Source organism: Ammospiza caudacuta, chromosome 14 (genome assembly GCF_027887145.1).
Source record: "Ammospiza caudacuta isolate bAmmCau1 chromosome 14, bAmmCau1.pri, whole genome shotgun sequence".
Classification (NCBI taxonomy): domain Eukaryota; kingdom Metazoa; phylum Chordata; class Aves; order Passeriformes; family Passerellidae; genus Ammospiza; species Ammospiza caudacuta.
This window is the reverse complement of record NC_080606.1, coordinates 10,483,558-10,489,557: the sequence shown is the minus strand read 5'-3', so window position 1 is coordinate 10,489,557 and position 6,000 is coordinate 10,483,558. Positions and strand designations below refer to the sequence as shown.

At 50.7% G+C, this 6,000-nt stretch overlaps 1 protein-coding gene across 2 annotated transcripts in view; it reads left to right on the top strand.

Annotated features, from left to right (window-relative positions):
• Window positions 1-4,922: 4,922 nt before the first annotated feature.
• STAG2 (STAG2 cohesin complex component) overlaps window positions 4,923-6,000 on the top strand; it is a 74,237-nt gene continuing 73,159 nt past the window's right edge. For both annotated transcript variants that reach the window (XM_058814151.1, XM_058814150.1), the window contains exon 1: window positions 4,923-5,126. The gene's annotated coding sequence lies outside the window, so the exon portion shown is untranslated. The remainder of the gene's footprint in view (window positions 5,127-6,000) is intronic.

The following is a 6,000-nucleotide window of genomic DNA, read 5'->3' as shown; positions in this document are numbered from 1 at the left end:
ACAACCTCCCATTGCCTAGACTTCCCCTTCAGGCCCCTAAGTTCCAGCCTCAGTAATTTGTGGGGAAAAGACCAAGGTACATCCTCCAAATCTTGTGTTTGCCTGCACATACAGAATGCTGTCCCATATATTTAATAGAGGGTTTTCTTCAGAGCTTAAACACAAAAGTATTTGACTTTGTTGTTCATAATTGTTTTGCTGTATGATCCTGGGCAGAAGTTGAGCTGAATAATGTTGTTTCTGTCTCACTTCCACTCTAATTTCACCTAACCACAAGCCAGCCTCCTTTCTCCCCTTTCTAGGCAAGCCCTGGCTCCATGTAGAGTTCTGGAGAGGGGTCTGGGGCCCCATGAGCTCTGAGCAGCTGAGAACTGCTTTGTGTTCCTGATGGGTTAGGTGCCCTACACATCTGGATGATGCAGTATGATACAGTTTCACTGGGGTTTAGCTGTTTCTCAGCTAAAGCTGCTTCCCTTGCTTGGCATCAGTTGTGCTGTTTGGCCTGCTTGACTTTATTTCAGTTCTTGGCAGCTTCTCACTCCTGCTCTTTGTCTGTCACACACTCTGTTCTTTGCTGCCTTTAAGGGAGCCCTGCCACTTACCTGGCTTACCCAGTTCCAAACATGTTTCTCTGGTTCCTGTGCTTCCTCCTCAGACTTTGTCACTGATGCTGTCACAGCGCCCAACTCATAAAATGGACCTTGATTCATGGTCCCTCTGCCTGGACTTAGCTACAGAACACAAATAATGTCTTGCCTATCTTCAGAAACTTCCCTACATCTGGAAAACAGAGCAAATTGTGTCCTGAATCCAAGAGAGGTGGCCTGATTGGTAACAACTTGCTCCTGCTCCTAGGGTGAGGTGATGCCTCAGGTGAAAGTGACTTGTCCTGACTGCAGCCAGGGGAAGGGCTTTTCACTCTTTCCTACCAAAAACTGCTGTGGCCTTTACAGCAGTTTGCTGATGGAACTTTAGAATCCAGCTAAGGGATTTTTCTCTCAAACAATGAGACATAGAAAGAGTACCTCACTCAAACAGGGGAGCTCAGGGCTTTGGGTGACAAGTGGCACAGGGGACGGAGTAAAGCTGCTGCTCATAATGCAATTGGCAGGAAGGCATCTGCAACTTACTGGGATTCTGTTCATTTTTAGAGCTGATCATGAAGAGGAGTTAAAACTTCCTTTGTAGTGGTACAGGACAAATTGATTCTGTGCTCCTTAACAGAAGGAGCAGGCAGAAACTTACTGAATCAAAGAAAATTCAGACATGAGTTGGGTGTTCTGGAAAGACCTGGTGAGAAATAGGGGCACACAAGGGAGACTTACATAAATGGAAGAAGGAAGAAATTATTCACAGAGCAGGGAAAGACCTAAGGAGCTACTGATGTGCAATCTCCTGCAAATTATGGGAAAGTAACCCATTTTTTGGTTTTTATTTTTGTTTCTTATGTAATAGCTCATCTTCAAAAGGATTTAGAGCAGATTTCCCAGGAGTGACTAAGCCAGATTCAAAAATCTGGGAAAAAAAAAATGACTTTTTCCCTCTGTATCCATCACAACAGACAGAAGTATGGTCATGGTGTATTCAATACAGGCCATCAAAGCTACCACCTCACCTTGGGACAAATCCAGTATACAAATTCTGGTTTATTTTTCCAATTCTCAAAAAGAAAAATCTTTAAAGAAATAAATGATTGTGAGTGGTGGTGTGTTGTTGGTGGGTTTTTGTTATTGTTGTTTGTTATTTTGGGTTTTGTTGTTTGTTTTTGATTGGTTGTTTTGGTTTGTTTATTTGGGTTTTTTTAATTATACAAATGAGGAAATGGACCTGCAGAGGGGCTTCCTATTCTGCAGGAGAAAGAAAAGGAAGAAGCATGAAAAGAAAAGGAAGCAGCATGAGCATGAATCTCCTGCCTGGGAAAATGAATCAGCCATCTGTCAGCTTGAGTTTATTCTGATCTTCTCTCATGGTGAACCTCTGGCCATTAATTCAGACACAGAATTGGTATCTGCCCTCTCCCTGCTCAGTTTCCTGTGTCACTGATCATGAAGCTCTCTTCGGATCAAGCATAATAACAGTGCCTGTAAAGTCTTTGTTAAATCCTCTCTAAATTGGGCTCAATATCAGAAATGGTGGAATTTGAAGCACCTAAAGAGTAGCTTTTTTGAAAAAGATGACAGTCCTGTGAAATACTTTCTCCTAGTTTTTCACAGAACTTCTTTTCTATCAGATATAAATCCTTTCTAGACAGGTCAGAATTTAAAATATCTCTTTTTCTTTATAATGCTTAGATAGCACTTACTTTTTTTTTAAATTTTTCATTGTATTGGAAAGGATGCTAGTATGCTAAAACTATACAGAAACTTCAGGATGGTCTTGTTTTTTTTTTCCCAAAGTCTGAACTGATAGTACAAGCCCACTCTGGAACTGGTAGCTTAGAAAGAAGTGATGAGCTTGCAGAGGAATTGCTTTCCATCATGTTCCCTGTTGTACCAACTGGAAGGCTCAATCCCAGAAGCATGATCTCTTCATGAGGAAAATGCAGGAGTTGGGCTCTTCAGAGAGCCAGTTTGGCTCCCTTAAAGGAGGAATCCTCACAGTACTCAGTTGACTTAAGAAATTCCTGTCTTCTGGTTACTGGAGCAGAGCAGAAACTTTCCTGGCCTCGGCACCTTCAGCTGTGCTGACTTCAGTGCTCTGCAGCTGTACTGGAACAGCTCAGAGAAACGGTCTGGGCTGGGGGGTGGGAATCAAACCTCAGACAACAAATGTCCCTCTCCCTTCTCCGATGAAACAACAGCGTTGCTAAGCCAGGGCTGAGCAAACAGCTGAATGGAACAACTGTGAGGGAGGAAACCGAACTGCAGAGTGTGAAATCCTCTTAGGCAGGCTCTGTGACCAGGGTGTGCAGTGTGCTGCTGCACCTGGAGCCGGGCTCTAGAGCACTTCCACGTTTTGGCTCAAGCAGAAAAAAGCAAATTCTGTCTGTGAGTCAGGACACCCAGAAGTGTTATGGATCTGGGCTTCCAATGCCTGAGTCAGCTTTGGGAATGGGCTGAACTGTGCCATGGTATTGTCAGCACTTGCACACTCATTCAAAACCACACCTTAAAAACGATGTAATGTTTGCTTCACGTTAGGTAAGCACATTTACCTAAAACCTCTGAGCTGAGAGCTCAAGTGTGAACAGCAGTGCTTTTGAAATAGAACAAAATCCATGTGCTGTACATGTATTTAATGTACGGCTGACTGGAGCTGCCTCGTGTTCCTGCCAGCTCCTGCAATAAACTGCTATCATCTTGCAAAGTTTTGGATTGGAGTTTAATCTGAGTTATCCCTATTGTATCTCAAGCAGAAGGCACATTACTGGAATTCTGTGTGCAGGCAAAATGTTGTAATTTATTTTTATGGAAAGGTTGTCTATATGGCAGAAGTTGACTTTGTATGGGAAAGGCACAAAAGGATCCAGCTCCTTTCCATGTATTCCTAAATGTTGTTTTATAACAATATAGACAATTTTAAGGCTTACATTAAGTGCAGTGTTTTTTATTTTTTAATACACAATTCTTCAACATTTTCCAGACACTATCAGAGTAATATTAAAGATCATCAGCAGCACCTGTAGCTTCAATTGAAACCGGGAACATGGTTGTATGACTGGGCACCCAGGATGCTATTTTAAAATGTTCCCTATCAGGCAGTCTTTCTGTCTTTTTTTTGGTTGTTGTTTTGTTTCCCCTGAACTTGACAGAAGGTGCAAAACTATTCTGAAATGTGAATTCAAGCTACAGAACATAATTTACTTTTGTAATCCTGTCTCATGTACCGACAGATTGTATGTAGCAATCCTAGGTGTCATCAGTTTATATTACACTGGTTTTAGTTTTTGGGGATTTTTTACAAATTTTATTTTAAACACTCCTAATCTGATCACGGTTTCCATTGTACGCATTATTTTCTCTGCGGGATGCCTCATCTTGGTTTTGAAAGGACTGGAGCTGGTGGATACTCTTCCCTTAAATACCCTGCCTTTGTTAGGCAGGTGAGCAGAGTAACTCGCTTTAGCGACTGCTTAGTTATGCTAACGCTGTCCCCAAAATTATAAGTAGATGAACAGAAGAGGGTGATTAGAGCCTAATTACCAGGACAAAACTATTATTGTGCTGGTCTAAATATAATCGTACGTGGAACTATTCAGCATGAGCAATGTGCTTAGCATTACACAATAAAGTGAAAAAAAAAATCAGGCGTCACAAATTGCATATCTGGTTACTTTAAGAATTCTGTACTGCTTATATGGATCGCTTTAGGTTCACATAATCCTCATGCAGGGAGAAATAAGGAATCCCACAAACGCTCATTGAACTGGGAGCACACGGGGCGATGGGCAGAAGCAGAACGCGTTTCTGGAGAACGCTGAGACCACGGGAGCTGCCGGAGGTGCCAGCAGCCCGGGCTGCCGTGCGAGTCCTGCCGTGCCCGAGATAAGGCACAGGGAACCGAACGGCGCCTTTATCTCCCGGGCCAGGGCTCCCTCCGGCCCGCCCCGCTTCCCGCCGGCACAGCGCGGGGGGCGAGCAGGACCCTGCGGCATCGGCCCCGCGCGGTACTTCCGTGAGGCCCAGCTTTGCCTCGGCCCGACAATTACATCCAATGCAGGGCTACAGCAGCAGAGCCCAAGCCTGCGTGCGGCCGGGCGCGTCCCGCGGGCTGGCCCCGTGTCCGAGCGGCCGCTCCCTTTTTAGGCCGCGCCGGGCCCCGCTGCCGAGCCCAGCCCGGGCCCGCCCCGCGCATGCGCCGCACCTTGTTTACCCGCTCGGCGCGGCGCTGCCGCGGGCGGCCGGCAGGTGTCGCCCCACGCCCAGGAGAGCGGGCCCCGCTGGGCGGCCGCCAGGTGGCGCCTGCGCCCTCCATTCGCCCGCGAGCCGCCGAGCAGCGAACACCCCAAACAATCCCCAGCGCCGCCGCCAAATTAAATAACCCCGACCCGCCCGCGCCCCGCGCCCCCTCCGCGCCCACAGCCCGGCACCGGCCGGGACGGGCGCGCAGCCGGCGAGCCGCGCCGGGGATACGGGAGCGGAGCTGCGCGCCGGGCCTCCTCGCTGCCTACGCCGACACTGGGCAAGGTAAGTTAGAAAATGGCGGCGAAGCTTCTGGAAGTTTGGCGGGGGGACACGGGATCGCGGTGCGCGGCGGCGATGAGAGGCCGGGCCGGGGCCCGCGGCGCCCGGGCCCGCGCGGGGCGCCAGGCCGGCTGGCCGCGGGGACTGCGCGCAGCCAAGATGGAGGACGGCGGGGCCGAGCCGCGAAAACACTCCAGCCCCCCGCCTCCCCACCCCCCGTTCCCGGCGCGCCGCGGCGGGGAGGGGGGACGCGAGCGGAGCGCGAGTGAGAGAGCGAGAGGGCGCCGAAAGCGGCCCCCCTGCCCGCTCCGGCCCCCTTCCTCCTCCCCAGAGCCGGCCGCGGGCAGGCCGGGCCCGGCGCTCGGCGAGCTAAAATGGAGAACCGCCTTCTCCTCCTCCTCCTCCTCCCCCCTTCTGCCGAGCCGAGCAGGGGCTGCCGGCAAGATGGAGGACTCGGGCATTGTGTGCGTGGGGTGTGTGTGCGGGCGAGCCGGGCCGGGCCGCTCGGGTGGGCAAGGCAGGGGAATGGGGTCGGGGCCCGAGCCGCGCTCGGGGGGAGCGCTGGGCCGCGCACAGAAAATGGTGGGGCGGCTGCCGGTGCCCCGGGGTCGAATGTCGGGGGAGGCCGCGGGCAGGGGACTCGCACCCCTGACAGCGCTCCCTTCTCCCCGCTGCCCAGCAGCCGAGTTCTTCCTTCCAGCCCGCTACCGGCGGGTTCCCAGCGCAGGGAAGTGCCGAGGGATCGGGGTTTGTCTCCTCAGTCTCTCTTCCCAGAGCTGGGGAACTCTGGCCGCTCATCCCCGTGGTTGCATAGGAGGGCTGGCGGAAGCGGGGCTCCTTCGGCCCGAGTGAGGACGTAGGTAGGGACTGACCTGCA